The 23,806-nt window shown below is 39.9% G+C and overlaps 1 pseudogene; it reads left to right on the top strand.

Moving 5' to 3' along the window:
• Positions 1-18,428: 18,428 nt before the first annotated feature.
• LOC134381680 (nuclear factor erythroid 2-related factor 3-like) lies at positions 18,429-20,651 on the top strand (annotated as a pseudogene).
• Positions 20,652-23,806: the final 3,155 nt, after the last annotated feature.

Raw genomic sequence — 23,806 nt, 5'->3', positions numbered from 1 at the left:
TCAAATACCTCTTGGTGTTTGTTGATACCTTTTCAGGATGGGTAGAGGCATTCCCAACATCCAATAAAAAGGCCTCCACCGTAGCCCAGACTCTCCTTTCCCAAATCATCCCACGATTTGGGATGCCTACTTCCATTCAATCTGACAATGGACCTGAATTTACCGCCCAGATAGTACAAAAACTCTCCCAGTCACTCTCTCTCCCCTGGCACCTACATTGCCCTTACCGACCTCAGGCATCTGGAAAGGTAGAAAGAACCAACAGAACCTTAAAAGACATACTAACTAAATTATCTCTGGAATTACACCTTGATTGGGTCCATCTTCTACCTCTCGCTCTACTCAAGGCCAGAGCTCTCCCAAAGAGGCCCTCCAATCTTTCCCCTTTTGAAGTCATGTATGGTAGGCCCCTCCTGCCCCCGGGGATCACAGCAACTGAAGGACCCATACCACCCACCATGGCCTTACCCTTGCTCTCCCACCTTCGCACCGAATTATGGAAGTACCAAGACTGGCTAATTCCAGATCCGTCACTTTCCAAAAATAACCTTTCACTCAGCCCAGGCCAATTAGTCCCCGGAACCCAAAACCCCCCTAACCCCTAAGTGGTAAGGCCCATGTCCTGTCATCCTTGGCCTTCTGTTCTTTTCACTTCACCCAAGGAGCTTTCAGGCCTCTTCCCATATATGGAAATTTGAGGCATTTGAAACCTACACTGAAAAACAAACCCGGATCAGCGGCTCTCTAGCTGGGACCGCAGATTGCCCCACCTCCGGTTGCTCTCAACCTGTAAACATCCCTCTCGCTACGTCCATGTTAATCAAACAAGCCACCCGTCCCTACCTATGTTTTCTCTATGACCAAATTGCCGCCCACTGTAAATGGTGGCCGGACACTTACAGAGGCTGTCCGTATTGGTCCTGCAAGAGCCATGACCCACTCATTGGGGCGGGCGGCAGGTTGTTTACATTCAACAGCGGGCAATACTCCCTAACAATTTCTGATCCCTGGGACTCCAGATGGGCTACCAGGATCATTGCCTTCTTCTATTGCAACGGCTATGCCTCTCATCCATGCGGAAATCTAGAAATTTCCCACAAATACGTTCCTGTCCACAATCCAATATCTCATGTCTCCACGGACATCTCACATCAGGAAGAACAACTTTCCTCTGCCCTAGAACAATCCTCTTCCTTTTCTGCTAGTTCCCCAGGGTCACCCATTTACACCTGGCAACAAATCATTTCTGAAATACTCATCTTTCTCAACCACACCTTGCCGGCTCTCTCTCCTGAAAATTGTTTTCTTTGCGCCTCTCTCATGCGACCGCTCCTGGTGGCCGTCCCCTTAAATGCTTCCCTTCCTCTCAATGCTACCTCCTCCCCACCACCAGAACACCTTAACCTTCCGGGCATCCCTCTCTGGGAGCCCGACGACAAAGACAACAATACTCTGTTGCCCCGTCACTGTCTCATCGGAAGCTCTTCCTCCCTAACTTCTCCCCCGTCTTATTGTAATCTTAACACAACCATTCATAACCACACCGTCGCCCCACCAGGCTCTTTCTTCTGGTGCAATGGAACCCTCTCTACCTCCATCCTGCCTAATCTTACTGCCCCATGCCTTCTTGTCACCATCGTCCCTCAACTCACTCTGTACACCAGTTCAGAACTGTTCTATCTTCTTCACCCACCCTCAAGACAAAAAAGGGCCGCCTTCCTCCCAATCATGGTCGGTATTTCCTTAACAACATCAGCCGTCAGAGCCGGCCTGTCGGGATGAGCCTTAGGACACAGTTTATGGGTGGTCAAAGACATCAATGCTAAACTTGAAGGGGCTCTGACTTCCACTGCCGAATCTCTTTCCTCTCTACAGAGACAGATCACCTCTTTAGCTCAGGTCACCCTCCAAAACCGCAGAGCACTAGACCTCCTCAGTGCAGAAAAAGGAGGTACTTGCATCTTCCTTAGGGAAGAATGCTGTTATTATATCAATGAATCTGGTCTAGTAGAAACAAACATCATCAAACTCACCGACTTGGCTTCCAGCCTACGAACCACATCCAGTTCTAACCCTTTTTCCTCCTTTATCTTAAGCCCTGTCCTAACTTGGATTTGGCCCATTTTGGGACTTCTAATCATTATCCTCATAACCTGCCTTTTCTTGCCTTGTATCATTAGGTTTCTTCAAGCCCAAGTGGGAAAAATTTCTAATCAGGCTTTTAACCAGCTTTTGCTTAGAAACTACCAGCTTCTAGGTACCGATGAACCCCCCGCCTCATCTCGTGAGCGCCTCAGCCGGTGCTGAAGAGACACCACCTTACAGAGGGAACTCATTCCTACACGCCCTCGCCACCGACGCCTGGCTGCTCCCTCCAGTCTCCAACTACGAACAGTGGAACCGGTGCATATTCGACTTGTGGCTTCAAGGAACGTTTATGGACTTTTCCCCTTTTGAAATTACTTGTTTCTCCACCCTCCTTTGGGGTTTCATAATGGGTATTTATGTACCTTCCTGCCTTTGCCCCCCCCACAACGCCCCAGTTCAGTAGGAAGTAGCTTGATGACTTCAACGTCCACTTTCCTAAAACAAGAAAAAGGGAGGAATGTAAGGACCCAAATGCCCCAAGGGATCACACCCCATCACATAAGCCCTTCTCGGCCACACCCCATCATGGCACTGGTTGTCCTTCTCTTCCGTATTCTCCTTCCCGCCGGTGCAAATTACACACCAATCAGCTCCCCCCAAACCCCATGCGGTATGCTAAGTAGGGATTGTATTTTAAGCCAATCAGCTTTCCCCTTAAAGCCCTATATATGTGTGTGTGTGTGCTACCTAATAAACGGGCTCTCTCCGGTGGATCGTCAACTGGTGTCGACTCGTCCTTTCAGAAACTAACAAAGTATTCTCTAAATTAAAAAAAAAAAAAGAATACTCATCCGACAATAGCAGAATATGCATTCTTCTCAAGCTCACATGGAACACTCACCAAGATAGACCATGTTCTGGGCCATAAAACATACTTTAGCAAATCTAAACACACACACCACACACACACACATACACACACACACACATAAAGGATGATCTCAGACCACAATGAATTGAACTAGAAACTAGAAACATAAAGATAGCTTGAAAATCCCCAAATATTTAGAGGCTAGACAAACACATGTCTAATAATAAATGGGCCAAAGATGAAGTCTCTCAAGAAAAAGGTAAAGATATGAACTAAATGAAAATGAAAATGCAATTTATCAAAATTTGTGGAAATCCAATACCCATTTATGATAAAAACTCAGGAAACCAGAAACAGAGAGGGATTTCCTCAATTTGATAAGGAATATCTACCAAAAAATCCTACAGCTAACATTATATCTAATGGTGAGACTAGATTTCCTACTAAGATCATGAACAAGGCAAGGATGTCACCACTCCTACTCAACATCATACTGGAAATTCTCACTAATGCAATAAGGCAAGAGAAGGAAATAAAAGTTATACAGTTAGAAAGGAAAAAATAAAAATATCTTTGGAGATGACATTGTTTATATACAAAATTTAAAAGAATCAACAAACAGAACTAATAAGCAATTATAGCAAGGTTGCAGGATACAAGGTTAATATACAAAAGTCAATTGCTTTCCAATATTCCAGCAATGAATAATTGGAATTTGAAAATACAAACATAACATCATTTACATTCATATCAAAAAAGGGGGTGGATACTTTGGTATAAATCTAACAAAATACAGTCATACATCACTTAATGACAGGATATGTTATGAGAAATGCATTGTTAGATAATTTTGTCATTGTGCAAACATCACAGAATATACTTACACTAATGTAGAAGGTGTAGCCTAGTATACATTTAGGCTGTACAGTATAGCCCATAGCTCCTGGGCTACAAACCTGTAACGCATGTTACAGAACTGAATACTGTAGTCAGTTGTAACACAATGATAAGTGTTTATGTATCTAAACATAGAAAAGGTACAGTAAAAATACAGTATTATAATACTATGGGACACCCTTCATATATGCAGTCCATCGTTAACTAAAATGGGGTTATGTGTACAACATGTATATGAGGAAAACTGCAAAACTCTCATGAAAAAATGAATGACAATCCAAATAAATGAAGATATTTCATGTTCATGTTTAGGAAGACAATATGATTAAGATATCAATTCTTTCTGTCTTGACCTATAGATTCAATACAATCTCTTTTATAATCCAAGCAACTTATTTTGTGGGTGTCAATAAACTGATTCTAAAGTTTTTATGAAAGGGTAAAAGACTCATATTAGCCAAGAGAATATTGAAGAAGAAAAAGTTGGAGGACTGACACTACCCAACTTCAAGACTTACTGTAAAACTACAGTAATCAAGATAGTGTGATATTGGCAAAGAACAGACAAACAGATCATTGGAGCAGAACTGAGAGCCCAGAAATAGACTCACACAAATACAGTGAACTAATCTTTTTTTTAATAAAGTATTTAAAAAAATTTTTTTCTCATTACACAATGTAAACATTTTTTGTAGCCCTTTACCTGTTTCTCCATAATCCTCCTCTTTCTCCCCCTTTCCCACCTCTGGTGGGCTCAATTCTGTACTCTCCTTTTGAAAGTTCAATGAATTATTGTGACTATTATATCTTTCTTTGTTTTTCTGTTTTTGTTTCTCCATCTCCTGATGGAGTGAAGACATGCAGTATTTCTTTCTCTACCTGGCTTATTTCACTTCACATAATTTTCTCTTTCATCCATGTTGCTGCAAATGGCAGAATTTCATTCCTTTTTATGGCACAATAGTATTCTATTGTGTATATATACCACATTTTCCTTATCTAGTCATCCATTGATGGACATTTAGGTTGGTTCCCATGCTTGGATATTGTAAATAGAGATATGATAGACATGGGACTGTGGGTATCCCTTCGGATGATTTCCATTCTTTGGATATACACCCAGCAGCAAGATTACTGGATTGTAGCAGTTCTACCTATAGTTGTTTATGAACCCTCATACTGTCTTCCATAACAGCTGCACAAATTGGCAGTCCCACCAACTGTGTAAGAAGGTTCCAGATTCTCTGTATCCTCACCAGCATTTTTTATTCTGTATTTTTCATAATGGCCACTCTAAACGATGTGCGATGATATCTCAGTGTGGTTTTGATTTGCATCTCCTGATGCTTAGTGATGTTGAGCATTTTTTCATATATCTCTTGGCCACATGCATATCTTCCTTTGAGAAGTGCCTATTCAGCTACTTTGTCCATTTTTTAATTGGGTTACTTTTCTTCTTCTTCTTCTTCTTTTTTTTTTTTTTTTTTTTTTTACCATTGTCTGAGTTACTTGTATATTCTGTATATTAACCCCTTGTCAGATATATAGTTTGTGAATATTTTCTCCCATTTTGTAGGCTGTCTTTTTGTTAACTGTTTGTTTTGCTGCATAGAAGCTTTTTAGTTTGATATAATTCCATTTGTTTATCTTTTCTTTTGTTACTTGTGCTTTTAGGGTTGTATTCATAAAGTCTTTGCCCAGTCCTACTTCCTGAAGTATTTCCTCCATGTTTTCTTTCAGTAGTTTTATAATTTCAGGATGTGTACTTAAGTCTTTAATTCATTGTGAGTTGATTTTAGTATATTGCAAAAGGTACAGGTCTGTTTCATTCTTCTACATGTGGATGTCCAGTTTTCCCAGCACCAGTTACTGAACAGGCAGTTCTTTCCCTAATCTATGCTTCTGTTGCCCTTATCAAATATCAGTTGGCTGTAAGTATCTGGCTTGCTTTCTGGGTCCTCTACTGTGTTCCATTGCTCTGAATGTCTGTTTTTATACCAGTATCATGCTGTTTTGGTTACTATAGCTTTGCAGTATAATTAGAAGTCAGGTAGTGTAATACCTCTGGCTTTATTTGGCTGTTTGGGATCTTTTGTTGTTCCATATGAATGCTAGGATTATTTTTTCTATTTCTGTAGAATGTCATTGGTATTTCGATGGGGATTGCATTGAATCTGTAGATTATTTTTGGTAGTATAGGCATTTTCACAACGTTAATTCTTCCAACCCAAGAGCGTGGAATGTCCTTCCAACTTTCTGTGTCCTCTTTAAATTTTTTCAGTAGTGATTTGTGTTCTTATTGTAGAGATCTTTCATTTCCTTGGTTAAATTGATTCCTAGGTGGGTTTTTTTTTCTTTTCTTTTGGTGACTACTGTAAATGGGCTTGCATTCTTTGTTTCTTTTTCTGCTAGCTAGTTTGTTATTGGAGTATTAAAATGCTACTGATTTTTGCATGTTGATTTTGTACCCTGTGACTTTACTGAAATTGTTTTTCATCTCTAAGAGTTTTTTGATAGAGTCTTTAGGTTTGCTCTATACAGGGTCATGTCATCTGCAAATGGGGACAGATTAACTTCATCTTTTCCTATCTGGAGGCCCTTTATTTCTCTCTCTTACCTCATTGCTCTGGCTAGCACTTCGAATACTATGTTAAAGAGGAGCGGTGAGAGTGGACATCCTTGTTTCATTCTCATCCTTAGGTGAAAAAATTTCAACTTTTCCCCATTCAGGATGAAATTGGCAGAGGGTATGTAGTATATGGTTTACATTGTGTTAAGATACTTTCCTTCTATACCTAATTTGCTGAGAGTCTTTATCATGAAGGGATGTTGAATTTTGTCAAATGCTTTTTCTGCATCTATTGAGATAATCATATGGTTTTTGTCCTTTGTTGTTGATGTGGTGTATCATATTTTTTGACTTGTGTATGTTGAGGCATCCTTGCATCTCTGGGATGAATCCTACTTGATCATGGTATATAATTTTTTTGATGTGCTGCTGTATTCTGTTTGCCAGTATTTTGTTAAGGATTTTTGCATCTATGTTTATCAGATACACTGGCCTTTAGTGTTCTGTTTCTTGTTGTATCTTTGTCTTCTTTTGGTGTCAAGGTGATGCTGGCCTCATAGAATGAGTTTGGGAGAATGGCCTTTGTATCAATTTTTTGGAATAGTTTGAAGAGAATTGGTATTAACTCCTATTTAAAGGTTTGGTAGAGATCAGTACTACTGCCATCTGGTCCTGGGCTTTTTCTGTTAGGAGACTGCTGATTACTGCTTCAGTCTTGTTGCTTCTTACTGGTCTGTTCAGGTTTTCTCTTTCTTCTTGGTTCAGTTTTGGTCGTTTGTATGTGTCCAAAAGTGTATCCATTTCCTCCAGGTTTTCAAATTTGTTGGTATATGGTTGTTCATAAGAGCTCTAATAATTCTTTGTATTTCTGTGGTATTGGTTGTAATATCTCCTTTTTCATTTCTGATTTTTAGTATTTGGGTTTTCTCTCTTCTTGTTTTAGTTAGTCTAGCTAATGGCTAGTCTGTTTTTTTATCCTCTCAAAAAACCAACATTTCATTTCATTGATCTTTTGTATTGCTTTCGGTCTCTATTTTATTTAGTTCAGCTTGGATCTTATTTATTTCTTTCTATCTACTAATTTTGGGGTTGGATTTTTCTTGTTTTTCTAGTTCTTTAAGGTATAGTTCTTTTTAGTTGTTTATTTGAACACTTTCCATTCTTTTGATGTAAGCATTTATTGAAATAAACTTCCCTCTTAGTACTGCTTTTGCAGTATCCCACAGGTTTTGGTATGATGTGTCTTTATTTTTGGTAGTTTCAAGAAATTTTTTGATTTCCTGTTTAATTTCTTCTTGGACCCATAGGTCATTCAGGAGTATGTTTTTATAATTTCCACGTATGTGTATGATCTTCTGAGTTTCACTTCTTATTGGTTTCTAGTTTTCATCTGTTTTGGTCTGAAAAGATACTTGAAATGATTTTGATTTTTAAAAAATTGTTGAGACCTGATTTGTGACCTAACATATGATTTATCCTAGAGAATGTTCCATGTGCTCATGAGAAGAATGTATACTCTGTAGTCATTGGATGAAATGTTCTGTAGAATCTGCTAGGTCCAGTTGGTCTAAAGTATAGTTTAAATCCTGTGTTTCTTTGTTGATTTGTTGCCTAGATGATCCTTCCAGGGCTGAGTAGGAGTCCCCTACCATTATCGTATTGGGGTCCATTGCTTTCTATAGGCTTAATAGTGTTTGCTTAAATACTGGGATACTCCAGTGTTGGGTGCATATATATTTATGATTGTTATCTCTTTTTGCTAGATGGATCCCTTTATCATTATATAGTGGCCTTCTTTATCTCTTTTTATGGTTTTTGGCTTAAATTCTATTTTATCCAATATAAGAGTAGCTACTCTTGCTCGTTTTTGGTATCCATTTGTGTGGTGTATCTTTTTCCATCCCTCATTATTAGTCTGTGTGTGTCTTTACAGGTGAGGTGAGTCTCTTGAAGACAGCATATAGTGGGGTCTAGCTTTTTTATCCCAATCAGTCAGTCTATGTCTTCTGAGTGTAGAGTTTAATCCATTTACATGTAGGGCTGTTTTTGAAAGGTATTTTCTTACTCCTGGCATTTTATAACTTTTTGTTTAGCCTTTTATTTGTTTATTTTTTATCATTTTTCTTTTAATTTTTATTGAATCATAATAGATTATACCTATTTTGGGGGTTCAACATTGACATATGTTGATCAAATCAATATTACTAGCATATATATTGTTACAAATCATACTTATTCTTTATGTCCCTTTTCAAATCTTTACCCATCCCTCTCTCCCTTCCCCCTGATCCCCTAATTACCCTAAATTTCTTCTCTCCTTTTGAAAGAGTAATGGTTACTCTGTTAATTTGTTGCCTAGATGATCAGTCCAATGATGAGAGGTGTGTTCAGATCCCCCAATATTATCATAGAGCAGATGCTTCTTCCGTCACTCTGGAACGGGCTTTGTGGAGAGAGACATCCTCTTCTTTTCTTTGATCTCTGCTGGTGACTCTCCTTGTGTCAATGCACTCCAGTGGCTGGCAGACCATCTGTGTGGTGGTTGTGGCATTTAGCCACTTTCACAGCAGCTGTGGTTATTATGGTGGCTGTGGTGGGCCACCCACATGTAGGTGATGTTTTTGGCATGTGCCTTGGCAATGGCGGTGTGCCTGGTTGTGGGAGAGGGGGGTCTGATCCCTGGCTCCACACCTCAGGTCCCCAGGTGGGCCCCAAGGCACTGGCAGTGTGCCTGTGCCAGAACAAATTTTTTGTCCTTTGGTTACTTCTAAAATGGGGGAACTTCCTGTCAGGACCAGTACTTGAGCTGTGTGCTTTAGCTAAACTGCTGCTTTGCTGCTGCTTCCCTAGGGAAGGCTTTTGTGCAGCTCAGGTTTTAATGATTGACTTTATAGGTATTTCTGGCTCTCCAGAGACCCAGTGCAGCTGGGTTGTGTAGAAACTCTGATCTGGGCCTGAGTCTTTTCATCAAACTGCACCCCATGCAATTCTGCATTCCCGACCAGTCTCGTTTGAGTGGTCCTGCGCTGATTGGGGTACAGATCAGCTGTCCTTGCTGTGCCCCAGTGTTCCCCCAGTGGGCCCATCTCCCCCACTGTCCATGCTGCAAACACTGTCCATGGGATGAGCCATGTGCCAGTCCCTTGCGATGACTCACTGGCCTCTGAGTGGCTCCTTTTTTTCAGTTGTTGTGGCTTCTCACTCTTATGTGGGTCCACAGGAACCCTATCAGTGGTCTTGCTGTCCTGGGGCCCACCAAGGTCCTCTTCTCCCCTGCCGCCTCCATGCAACTTCATCCGAAGGGCACTGCTTCGGTTTTTGCCAGCTCCTGCTCTGTGCACTCAGCAGCTCCAGCATTAAAGTGACCACAGCACAAAAGGGTCAGAGCAGTTTTTTCTTTATCTCATCATGGTTTCTCTCACCTTCATGAACTCCATAGGTCTCTCCTCCTCTTCCCCTGAGCTCTAGCAGCCCCAGCTTGGTTGTTATTGCTTTTTTATAGTTGTAAATTGGTTGATTTGTGGGAGAGAGTGACACTGGGGATTGTCTATTCTGCCATCTTGACCAGAAACCTTTATTTGGCTTTTTAAAAAATATTTTGTTCATTACTTCCCTTTTATTGTTTGTATTTGATGTTTGTTGGTTTTTTGAGGTGGTAAGATTTAGTTTCTTTCTTGTTTGCATTTTTGCTCTGCCAGTGGGTTTTGTTCTTTCTTGTGTATTATCATTTTTTGGATTCCAGATACAGGACTCCCATGAGGATTTCTTGTAGGGATGGCTATGTGGTAGTGAACTACTGCAATTTTTGCCTGGGAAATGCACTATTTTGCCTTGTTTCCAAGGATAGTCTTGCTGGGTGTAGTATTCTTGGCTGGCATTGTTTTTCTTTTAGCATCTTGAATATATAATCCCATTTTCTTCTGGCCTGTAGAGTTTCTGTTGGGAAGTCTGCTGTTAGTCTGATAGGGGCTTCCTCATTGGTGACTTGATGCTTTTCTCTTTCTGCTTTTAGGATTCTCTTTTTGTCTTTGAGCTTTGCCAGTTTGAGTATGGTGTGTCTCGGAGAGGATCTTTTTTGAATTGAATCTGTTTGGGGATCTTTGAGCCTTCTGCATCTGAAGGTCCATGTCTCTCCCTATACCTGGGAAGTTTTCTGTTATTATTTCATAGAGTAGGTTTTCAATGCATTTTCCTTTTTCTTCCCCTTTTGTAACACCTATGATTTGAATATTTGTGCACTTAAGATTGTCTACTATTAGGATGGTTATAATCAATGACAAATACTAAGAAGTGTTGGCTAGGATGTAAAAAAAAAAAAAAACTGGAATCCTCATACACTGGTGAAGAGAATATAAAATGGTGCAACCATTTGGAAAATGGTCTGGCCACCCCTCAAATGGTTATACACAGAGTTACCATAGGACCCAGCAATTCTACTCCTACGTATATACCCAAGATGAATGAAAGCAGGTGTCCACATAAAAACTTACATGAGTGATCATGGCGGCATTATTCTTAATAGCCAAAAAGTGGAAATTACCCAAAGGTCCATTACCAAATGAATGGATAAGCAAATTTTATATCCATACAATGGAGTATTATTCAGCACTAAAAAGGAATGAAGTACTGATACATGCTGCAACATGGATGAACCTGGAAAGCATTATGTCACGTGAAAGAAGCAAGTCATTAAAGACCCCATATTGTATAATTTCATCTATATGAAATGTCCAGAAGAGGCAAATCTGTACAGACAGAAAATATATCAGTGGTTGCATAGGGCTAAGGGAGAGAATTAGGAGAACCAAGTGAATACTAATGGATATGGGGTTTAGGGGGCAAATGTTGAAAATGTTCTGTATTCATTGTGGTGATGGTTGTAGAATTCTGTGAATATACTAAAAATTATAGAATTGTATGATTTAAATAGTGAATTATATGTTATATGAATGAATTCATATGTTATATGAACATTATTGCAATGAAGGTGTTATATTTTTTAAAAGGAATGGTTCAAAGGAAATATAAAGCCAGAAGGTGTTGTAATCAAGTCTAATTCAATCAATCATTCAATCAATCAATAGTCAATAGAGATTCTGGTAACATGATAGTTACTTTAGCAGTTATGATCTAAGTTGTGAGGCACTTAACGACTGTTGATAAAAATGTAGAAATTATCTTTGTTACCTTCACCCAACAAGAGAGAAATTAAAAATCTTATGAGTCCCTAAAGAAAAATGTTCAAGATGCAAAGAAGGGCTACTGGTCTCAAGAACTATAAAGAGGGTCAGAAAATACCTCTGACAACTGAAATAAGAAGGACCATAACAATGTGCATAGAATTGTCTATAAGAGCCGATTTCACAGAACCAATTGATCGAGTCTGCAGAAAGTAGCCATATAACCAATCAGCTAGAATTGTGGAAATTAACAAAGTCATGAGGCAGGTGATAAGAGGCTCTAGGGGCTAATATTCACATGAAATAAGGAAAAGGACAACTGAAGAACAAGGCTATTAGCTATTCTAGATGGGGTAAAGGTGTTCCAAGCTTAGAAAACTAGAATTGATAGCACAGATTAAAAAAACACTAACCTTAAGAATCATAGTGTTCGCTTTTTGGGTTATTTAGCTTGCAAAATATATCTCAAGAAAATCCAGTTCCCTCTGATCAAAACCTAAGCACACTAAGCCACCTTCTCATCACTGACCCCCCGATGCATCCGTTTTTATGAAGTCCCTCCAATGGGCAATTTGTGTAGCTCCCAGGACAAGTCTCCCCTGACGGAAATGTAATGAAAGGCAAGGTCCAGACCACAGTCCCGTAGAGGCACGGCCTACATGACTCACCCTCCAGGAGCTCACCACTCCTGCGTGAACTGAAAAAATTCAGTTGGGGGAAAGTGGAGGGATGGTGGCCAGACATGAATCAATGCATTGGACAAATCAATGTGATTTTAGCACCAGAGTCTGTCTGCCTAAATGATAGTTTGCATAAGCAAATCTCTCAGTCACACTAAATAGACACTTGGAGTATCTTAATTCCTGATACTACCTCTTATTGTTTAATCTCTTGATCATTGAGAAACAATGCTTTATTAAATAATGCGATACTGCCTTGGTAAAGTGTCTAAAACTAATTATATTTCCCCTCTGACCTTCCAAGTGTAACCCTCCTTATTATTAGCTCTCAGGTATACAGGTTATGTTGAGAATATAACGTGGCCCTAACCCAGGCCAAATAACCACCAAGACCAGATAGAGACAGCCTGGCCCGAGACAGCCCTTCTACTTTTCATTACTGGCCTTTGACGTTTAAGGACGAGACTGTGCCCTGGAAATCAACATCAAGCCCGCCAGTTATACACATCACCTGTTTTTCTTGAATAGGAGAGAAGCCTGAAATAGTCAACCCCCAATCTTTTATTCATCTATTCAGTCAATATTTGCGGACACTCACTGCATGCCAGGCACTGAGCGTGTGCTGGAGACGCACCGTGAACACCAGTGTTCAGCTTACGGATGAACCGGTCAGTTTCAGACAAGTCCACTCCCCCGCTTCGCCGTCTGCCACACACACTTTGGGAAAGGCAAACTTGTTTACTCTTTTCGTTGTCCTATGACTTCCTTACTCTTCCCTACTTCTTCCCAGGTATGAGTTTCAGATTCCTTCCCCTCAAATCTAAAATATAAAAGACAGCAGTTGAATCGAAAAATGATTGCCACAGTAATACTCGTATAGTCTTTGAGTTCCAGAAGTCAATTTTCAATTGTTCAGATTTCTCCTGTGTGTGGGAGCAGAATAGATGACCTGTGGTGCAGGTGGGACCATCCCTCTGGAGGCTCCAAAATGGAGACATGAGAAAGGAGTGGATCACACAACTCAGTTAGTCCCTTCACTGCGATTTGTCAACAGATGCTGAGTCATCACCCCTGAGGGAGTGTCTGTCTACACCCTAGTGTTCATGCCCTTGGTGTCAAGCTAGATGAGATTCCAAATCTTTCAATATATTACTTTGAAAAAGGGATGCGCCCCCCCTCCCCTCTGCCTAAATTTGTTCTGGTCAAGCTCCTGCAGGAATGAAATGCAGAGTTCATGTGGCCAAATGACAAGAGAACCCTGAGCCAAGAAACTAAGATAAAAATTGGTCTAGGATGTGGCAAATCCCTGAGGCATCACCTGAAGGAAACTCATAATGAGCCTGGAGTGAGACTCTACAACCCAGGGCACATGAGACTGCCCTGGGAAAAAGTAAGCACCAGACAGAGAGCCCACAATAAAAGTGTATTCATCCACAAAATGAAATACCCTGGAGTAATCAAAGATAACATATAAGAATATTCAATGATATGGAAAAATATTCCTAATGTGTTAAGTGAAAAATTTATGATTCAAGCAATATGCACAGCATGAGCTAATTTTCATGGAAATAATGTGTGTGTGTGTGTGTGTGTGTGTGTGTGTGTGTGTTAAGTACATACAGTGGAATACTACATGTACTCCACACATATATAAAGAAAGAGAGGAGACTGGAAGCTTATACATCAGAACTTAATCAGTCATTAGCCCAACATTACAGATAATTACTTATTATTCTGCCTTCTTTTTCCATGATAAACATGCATTCTTTTTGAAATGGGAAAAAGTTATAAAAAGTATTACAAGATTGAAATGATTAGGATGCAATTCAGAAGAGGGAGAAATATTTCGTAAAGATTTTATAAATTTTCAGCATGATACTTTCATACTTTTCAAGAAAAACTCTAAATTTCACTGTTTTAAAAATTTCATCAAGATCTGAAAGCATTCATAAGTGGACTTCCTTCACATATTTATCTTGGCATATAGAGCACTTCTGGGCTGTGACCTTTTCAGTACTATCAGAGCATTCTTCCATCCTTTGAATTCTGTCTCGTAAAACTGCTCTGAGTTTTGCATATTCTTCCAACCACTGCTGATATTCTTTCTCAGTTAAATCTGTATAGGCAATACAGAGTTCTCAAACCTGCAAGAAAGAGCATAACATACGTTGGCATGTGACCACTTACCATAGAGAAGTGGAACATCTGGAAATAAAATCCAAGTCACGCAAATGTGAAGTCTATCACATGGCCTACCTAGTCTGCCCCTGGCTCCCTCGCCATCTCTTCCCTGCTCATCGGTCTCACTGTGGCATTCCTGCTGGTCTTCTTGCTTCCAGAATCTTGCACTTTCTCTCCCTTTGACATGAAATGATTTCCCCTGGAAAACCATACAGTTCTCCCTTACTTCCTTAAGTCTCTGCCTAAATCACCCTATGGAGAGAATACCACATCCCTCTGTGGTCACCTTACCCTGCTTTGCTTTTCTTCATAGCACTTGGTACCACCTAACTTAGCAATTTATTGATAAAATCTTCCAGGGCTTGAGCTTTCTGTTTTATTCACTACTGTCCTAGAAGATTAGAACAGTGTGTGGCACTTAATAGATGCTTAGTAACTATTGAATGAATGAGGGTTCATTTTTTAGTTACTAGCCAAATAATCTCTAAAACAACATAAAATTAATTTAAATTACATTTTGCAGGGACTTGTTTAAAATTTTTTTAAACTATGTTATGTTCCAGTATTTTAGTTTAACTCCTGCAAAACATTCAAATACTTGAGGATTCCCTACAAATTAACTATCTACAGAAGAGGTACAGTTGTTATTCTGTTTCATGTTCAATCAGCATGTAGTTTCTATATGTTTCTAGCTGGTGCAGCCTGCCAACAGCACATCTATATTTTAAGGTAGCAATCAAAGGTCCAGCATACAACTCTGTGAAATATCCACATTTTCAGGCTGGACAGGCACGTGTCTGTATGAAGCGGCAGCTAATAAACTGAAAGGAGAAAGCGAGTGACAGCGTTCAGGATACTACCAGCTTCACTCTTTCATAACATGACACTTGCTCTTCAAAGCTTCTGTCAACCTTTTAGTGAATGTTGTTCTTGTCTGAAACTCATTCATAAAATTATATTTCCTTAAGAGATAAATAAATAAAAATCAGAAGGATAATAATAGAATGACAGAAAAATATCAACTATGTCAGCTTCCTGAGTTACATATATAAAATAATTAAATTCAAAATGTACAATACATAATGGAAAAGCATGTGTTTTTCTCCAACTTTGGGTGAAGTGCCTGGTGCAACTAGCAAAAGGGTAACACTTGGCAAACAGAAGTAGATAATGATAGAAGACACTGAAACACACAGTAAAACACATTTTACTGTTTACTCATGAGCACAAAACTGCTGGAGAGAGGAAAAAAGGGAAAATAATCATAATGTCTCAACAGGGCTTGTTTGGGAAACCATCTACCTTTAAGCAAACAGAAGTCACTACAAAGTCACACATACAAATGACCTCCCCTTGCCCACCTATGTGCCCAACAAGTATCAGTGACAGGCATTCAGGTTATAATTTGAGCATTTGAGAATAGCATTTCCAAAGAGAAGTGGATTCTAAACAATTTTCACTTACCTTCTGTGGCAAAATATTCCAGATGGGTTAATGTCTCTTCCGCAAACAGAGAATCTTTTGAAAGTCTCTCATAAGTCACTGTATCCTATGAAAAAAAATTCCCTGTGATTAACATCTTATATAAGGCTTCTGGTCAGAATTCTAAATACTGCTTAATAATTTTATTGTTATATCTAATAGAAGTGAAGGAATTTGAGTGGCCACAGTGAAAACATAATTTTTTGCAACTTAATAAAACAAATAAGACAACTTAATAAAACAAACAAACAAACAAACAAACAAATAATCTGATAAGAAATGGGCAAAGGAGCTGAATAGACATCTCTCAAAGGAGGACATACAAATAGCCAACAGGTATATGAAAAAATGCTCAACATAACTAATCATCAGGGAAATGCAAATCAAAACCACTCTGAGGTATCATCTGATCTCAGTTATAGTGGTCATTATCAAAAAGTGAATAACAAATGCTGGTGAGGATGTGGAGAAAGGGAAACCCTTCTGCATTGTTCATGGGACTGTAAATTAGTACAGCCATTATGGAGAAAGGTATGAAGCTTCCTTAAACAACTACAGATAAAACTGACATTCGAGCCAGCAATCCCACTGCTGGGTATACACCCAAAGGAATAGAAATCACCATGTCAAGGGGATACCTGCACTCCCATGTTTATCACAGCTCTATTTACAATAGCCAGGCTATGGAACCAACCTAAACGTCCATCTATGGATGACTGGGTAAGAAAAATGTGGTATTTATACACAACAGAATACTACTAAGGCATTAAAAAAAGGAAATTCTGCCATGTGTAGCAACATGGATGAGCTTGGAGAAAACTATGTTAAGTGAAACAAGCCAGCACAGAAAGAGAAACACCACATGTCTTTACTCATAAGTGGGAGCTAAAAACAACAAACAAACAAGAAAGGTAGAAAGAAAGAGAGAAAGAAACAGTTGAACTTTCAGAAGGAGAAAATAGGACTGTGATACTAAAAGTGGAAAAGGAGATGAGGAGGGAGGAGAGGAGTTAATGTGAAATTAATGAGTAATTGGTTAATGGGCACAGGAATGAATAGGTATTGTAATGATGAATAAGCTAACTATCCTGATTTGACCATCACATATTGTACACAATCAGTTATGCTTCAATAAAAAATTAAATTAAAATATATTAAGGTATATTTTATGCAGAGTAAAATTTATAAATTAAGTATATATTTTGATGATTTTTTGCACCACACAATCAAGATATCGAACATTTCCAACACTCCCCCAAAAAAGTCAACTGGTTTTCCTAGCAATGAACAAGTGGAATTTGAAATTAAAAACATAATACTATTTACATTGCACCCCAAAATGAAATGCTCGGGTATCAACCTAACAAAATATGGAAAAGTACAAAATTCTGGTGAAAGAAATCTAAGAACTAAATAGATGGAGAGACACTCCATATTAATGGATAGGAAGACTCGGTATTGACAGAATGTTCAGTTCATCCCAACTTGATCTATAGATCGATGCAATCCCAGTTGAAATCCCAGCAAGTTATTTTGTGGCTATCAACAAACTGATAATTTATATAGACACACAGAAGTCCTCGAATAGCCAAAACAATATTGAAGAAGAAAAACAAAGTTGGAAGACTGACACTATCTGACTTAAAGATTTACTGTAAAATTGCAGTAATGAAGATGGTGTTGTACTAGAGAAAGAATAAATAGATCAACGGAACAGAAGAGAGAGCCCAGAAATAGGCCCACATAATTATAGTCAACTGATCCTTGACAAAGAAGCAAAGGCAATACAATGGAGCAAAGATACACTTTTCAACAAATGGTGCGGGAACAACTGGACATCCACATGCAAAAAATGAATCTAGACACAGACCCTTCACAAAAATTAACTCAAAATGGTCTAAAAAATAAAGTCTTAAGAGAAAGAGGGGGTGATATTTAAATAGACATTTCACCAAAGAAATAAATGGATGGTGTGCAAGAAAGAATCAACATAGCAGGTTGGAGACTGCTATTCTTGGAAAGTTCTACTTGCAAGGTTGGCCTTTGGCTGGCATCTAGGAACTTGGCTGGAAAACGATTCCCTAACCTGATACACACCTTCCTTGTGTGACCCCCCTGGGAAGCATACACATGAATTCCTCAGACTCTGCCTCTGTATTTTTCCCTTATGATCTTGTTGTGTGCCCATACCATGTTACTGTAATAAATCTTGGACATGAACACAATTACGTGCTGAGTCCCTGAGTCCTTCTAGTGAATCTCCAAACACAGGGGAGCCCAGGACAGATGGCAAATAAACACATGAAGAGATCTTCAATGTCAGTCACAGCATGGAAACATAAATTAAAACTGCAATGAGATCCACACCTATAATAATGACTAAAATTAAAAAGACTAGCAATGCTAAGTGTTGAGTAATATTGCTAGTAGGACTGTAACCACGGTTTGGTGGTTTCTCAAAAGTTGAACATACACCTACCATGGGATCCAGCCATTTCACGCCTAGAAATATACCCAAGAGAAATAAAATTAAATGTCCATACAAAGACTGGCACACACAAATTCATATTTGCGGGAGCCAAAGACTGCAAACAAAATATCCAACAGCAGGGGGCGCGGGGCGCGCGGGGCGGCGGGGCGGGCGCGCGGCGGCAGCTGGGGCCCCTGAAGCCGCGGTGGTGGCCGGCGGCGGCCTCCCGCACGTCAGCGTGCTGCCAGCTTGGCGGGGCTGCGCGTAGACCCGGACCTCTCCCTGCCGCCGCCGCCCACGCTGCTGCGGGCTCAGCTGCGGCTCCCGGGCCGCCCCGCCAGCTCCGCCTACGCGCTCAGCCCCTTCCCCGCCTCGGGAGGGTGGGGACGCGCGGGCCGGCTGCTCCGGGAGGTCGCGCGCTCGGCGTCCCCTTCATCCCCCGCACCCGGGTGGATGCGTGGCTGGTGCACCGCATGGCGGCCGGGGAGGAGGGGAAGGGTCCCGCGGAACCAACGGCCCGGGTGCCGGGTGCCGGATGCGGGCGGCAGCGCCAGCGAGGAGAATGAGGTGCGAAGAGAAAACAAGCGTGAAGCTGTGGATCACGGCTCCCAGCATGAGGCAAATGAGGAAGGGGTGTCAGCCCAGAGGGCGGAATCACTACAGCGAAATAGGGAAGGGGAAGGGCCGGCCCCATGGCTCACTCAGATGAGTGCGGCGCTGGGAGCGCCGGGGCCGCGGTTCGGATCCTGTATAGGGATGGCGGCTGAGCGTGGTGCGGACCACACCGTGCTGGGGGTTGTGATCGATCCCCTTACCGGTCAGAAAAATGAAAATAAGGAAGGTGAAAACAAAATAGCAGAGAAACCTGACTGGGAGGCAGCAGAACCACTCAATCTCCATCCTAGTGGGACAGATAACATCTTTCTCTCTGGAAGACTCACTGTCGCTTACATCACAGCCTGAATATTCACTGGAGGGCATCTCACTGCGACATGTTCCTCCTCTTCCAGGCAGTGAAAAGGAGTTCAGCATGAATTCTTCAGCACACTAATAATATAAAGCCAGGATCTAAGTCACCATGTGAATCTTCATGAGGCCATGTTGCTGTGTCCCAACAGAGCACTGAGAAGAGATCAGGTAACAGGGACTTCACAGGCACAGGAGGCAGTTCCGCAGTTAAATTCTGATACCACCAATCCTGAGCAAACCTTTCCTGGAACTGATGTGACAGGATTTCTTCCTCCTATGACAATCAGATGAGGAATCTAACAAGACAAGACCTATTATATGGCCTGGATGTAAACACATGTGATGAGATAAATCTTTTGTCATTGGCCACTGAAGAAGGTTTTGATCCTATGGAAGTTTCTCAGCTTTTTGAAGAACCAGATTCTGATTCTAGCATTTCCTTAAATTCAAGTCACAATATAGCACCTCTGTCACCAAGTCTAATTCTTCTCATTCTGTGAGTGAAGAAGGTACTAGAGGTTATAGTAGTGTCCTTGCCACTCTCTCCCATCATGACCTTCAAGGGGCAGTAGGAGGCTGCTACCCAGAACCCAGTGAGCTTTGTCACATGGCTCATAGGAGTGATTCTGGTTTTCATGTGGATCTTGCATACATACTTCATAACCACACCTATCACTTACAGCCAACTGCCCCAGAATCCACTTCTGAATCTTTTTCATGGCCTAGAAAGCCACAGAAAATAAGGAGCAGGTACCTCGATGACACAGAAAGAAACTTGAACTGTGATGAACAGCCTGCTAAAGCTCTGCATATCCCTGTTTCTGTGGATGAAACTGTCCACATGCCTGTTGATTCATTCAACAGCATGTTAAGCAGGTGCTATCTAACAGACTTAGGAGTCTTATCCGTGATATCAGACGAAGAGGGAAAAATACGGTTCGGCTCAGAACTGTCCTAAATGCAAATGAGATGTAATTTTGAATCTAGAAGATGATATATGTAACTTGCAAGCAAAGAAGGAAACCCTTAAGAGAAAGCAAGCGCAATGTAACAAAGGTATTAACATAATGAAAGAGAAACTGCATGACCTTTATTGTGATGTTTTAGTAGGTTACGAGATGACCAAGGTAGGCCGGTCAGTCCAAACCTATATGCTCTTCACTGTAGCCATGATGGAAGTGTTTTGATTGTACCTAAGGAACTGGTGACCTCGGGACACAAGGAAACCCAAAAGGGAAAGAGAAAAAGTGAGAGAAGAGACTGAAGATGGACTCCATCATATGGATATAGTAATGTTCAGGAACTTGGGAGTTTTGTTCAAGTGTTATATCTTTAAGTACTGCTACTTGAATCACTTAGTTTTGAAGCTTTTATGGACAGAAGTTAAGGATGTCAGGATCATACTTGTGCGAAATTCTCCTACTGCAATATATGCAAGATTCGTAAATAGTTCTGTTCAAGGGATGGGGTGACATGAAAACCTGATGACTTTACAATAACTTTGGCAGCCTTTTTTCTCATAAGATGGTCACTTCAAAAAGACCAAACACTGGGGATCTAAATAAAAATTAAGATGCATTTTTTATATGACTTAAAATATAAAGTAACCTTAACATTTTCATTTAGTTTCTTAGCACTGATATGAGGGTACTTCAAAAAGCTGGTGGAAAAATAAAATTAAAAGATAATATGAACCATACCATGAACTTTTAACTTACAAATTCTTTTTCTGTGCAAATTGTCAACCAGATTGTCAAGTTGTGGGAACATCAAGATTTTAACATGTGCACCTTTAGTCTAATGCTTAATTTCTGAATTATCAGGATCAAGGTAGTCAGATGTTATTTCTGCCACAGGAATCATTGTTTTATAATATGGAATATCACAAGCCATAGAAAGTATAATCTTGGGTTACAGAAATTCAGTTTATACAGTCAATTTTTATAATAAATTTTTCCATTTAAAAAAATACAAGAACAAAATATCCAACAAGTAAATGAATAAGCAAACTGACATAACCATACAATGAAATACTACTCAGTAATACAAGGAAATGAACTATTGATACAAGGTACAACATGAGTGAGTCTCAGATGAATGAATTATGAGTGATAGAATTCAAGCAAGTAGTCATAGTACTGTATGATCTCATTTATATACAATTTTAGTAAATGTGAACAAATATATAGTGTGTGAAGTAGATCAGGGTCAAAAATTATCAAATTGTACCTCCTTTTTATTGTAACATAGTTGATTGTACATATCTGTGGGGTACAGAGTGGAATATCAACCCCTGTGTGCAGTATGTGATGCTCAAATCATAATTATTATATTCAAGAATATACACTGTCATTGCTATTCATGGCCCTTTATCAATTCCTTCCTCCCCTCCCTTCCCACTTCTAGTAACCTCAGTTCTCCTTTTGAAAGTTCAATGTATTATTGTCATTGTTGTATCTTTCTTTCTTTTATTTAAATGTTTACAATTTTAGCTCTCACTTATGAGAATATAACGGTATTTCTCTTTCTGTGCCTGGTTTATTTCACTTAATATGATCTTTTCTAAATTCACCGTGTGTCTGCAAATGGCAATATTTCATTCTTTTTTTTTTTGTATTTTTCGTGACCGGCGCTCGCACCGGCCATTCCTATATAGGATCCGAACCCGCGGAGGGAGCGTCGCTGCGCTCCCAGCGCCGCACTCTCCCTAGTGCGCCACGGGCTCGGCCCTATTTCATTCTTTTTTACGGCAGAGTAATATCCGTGTGTATATATACAACATTTTTCTTATCCAGTCATCTGGTGATGGACGTTTAGGTTCGTTCCAACCCTTGGCCACTGTAAATGGAGCTGCAATAAACATGGGGGTGCAGGTATCCCTTTGACATGGTGCTTCCCATTTCTTTGGGTACGTACCCAGCAGTGGAATTGCTGGATTATATGGCAGTTCTATCTGCAGTTGTTTAAGGAATCTCCGTACCGTTTTCCATAATGGCTGCACCAATTTACAGTCCCACCAGCAGTGCAGAAGGCTCCTCTTTCTCCACATCCGCACCAGCATTTGCTGTTCTCCATCTTTTTCATGGTAGCCAGTCTAGCTGGGGTGAGATGGTAGCTGAATGTGGTTTTGATTTTCATTTCCCTGAGTTTAGTGATGTTGAGCATTTTTTCAACTGTCTTTTGACCATTTGTATATCTTTATACAAAATGGTGATATCTTTATACCATTTTGAAATCTTTTTTAATTGTTGTTTGAGTTCCTTGTTTAGTTTGGATATTAATCCTTTGTCAGATGCATAGTTGGAAAATATTTTCTCCCACTCTGTAGGTTGTCTTTTTGCTCTGTTAATTGTCTTTTGTTATACAGAAGCACTGTAGTTTGATATAATCCCATTTGCTTATTTTTCTTTTGGTTGCCTGTGCTTTGGGGCTCATATTCATAAAGTCTTTGCCTAGCCCTACTTCCTGAAGTGTTTCTCCTGCATTTTCTTATATGAGTTTTATAGTTTCAGGTGTTATATTTAAGTCTTTAATCCATTTTGGGATGATTTTGGTATATGGTGAGAGGTACTGGTCTAGTTTATTCTTCTGCATATGGATGTCCGGTTTTCCCAGCACCATTTATTGAGGAGGCAGTCTTTTCCCCAATGTATGTTCTTGGTGCCTTTGTTGAAGATCAGTTGGCTATAAATATATGGGTTGATTTCTGGGTTATGTATTCTGTCCATCGGTCTGAGTGTCTGTTTTTATGCCAGTATCATGCTGTTTTGGTTACTATAGCTTTCTAGTATAGTTGGAAGTCAGGTAGTGGGTTTTTTAAATTATTTTTTTTTTTGCTTTTTTTTTTTTGCTCAAGATTACTTTGGCTATTTGCAGTCTTTTGTTATTCCATATGAACATTAGGATTGTTTTTTCTATTTCTGTGAAGAATGTCACTGGTGTTTTGATGGGGATTGCATTGAATCTGTAGATTGCTTTGGGTAGTACGGACATTTTCACAATGTTAATTCTTCTAGTCCAGGGGCAAGGAATGTCTTTCCATCCTTTTGTATCCTCTTTAATCTCTTTCAGCAGTGATCTGTAGTTTTCATTACAGAGATCTTTCACCTCCTTGGTTAAGTTGATTCCTAGGTTTTATTTGTTTATTTTTTGTGACTGTTGTAAATGGGCTTGCTTTCTTAATTTCTTTTTCTGCTTGTTTGTTGTTGGAGTATAAAAACACTACCAATTTTTGTATGTTTATTTTGTATCCTGCAACTTTCCTAAAATTGTTTATCAACTTTCAGAGTTTTTTTGTAGAGATTTTAAGCTGTTTATGTACAGGATCATATCATCTGCAAACAGGGACAATTTGACTTCATCTTTTCCAACTGGATGCCCTTTATTTCCTTGTCTTGCCCAGTTGCTCTGGCTAGTACT

The sequence above is a fragment of the Cynocephalus volans genome, chromosome 7 (assembly GCF_027409185.1).
Source record: "Cynocephalus volans isolate mCynVol1 chromosome 7, mCynVol1.pri, whole genome shotgun sequence".
NCBI classification, from domain to species: Eukaryota; Metazoa; Chordata; class Mammalia; order Dermoptera; family Cynocephalidae; genus Cynocephalus; species Cynocephalus volans.
Note: the sequence above shows the minus strand (reverse complement) of the source record. Positions and strands in the feature narration are given on the sequence as shown.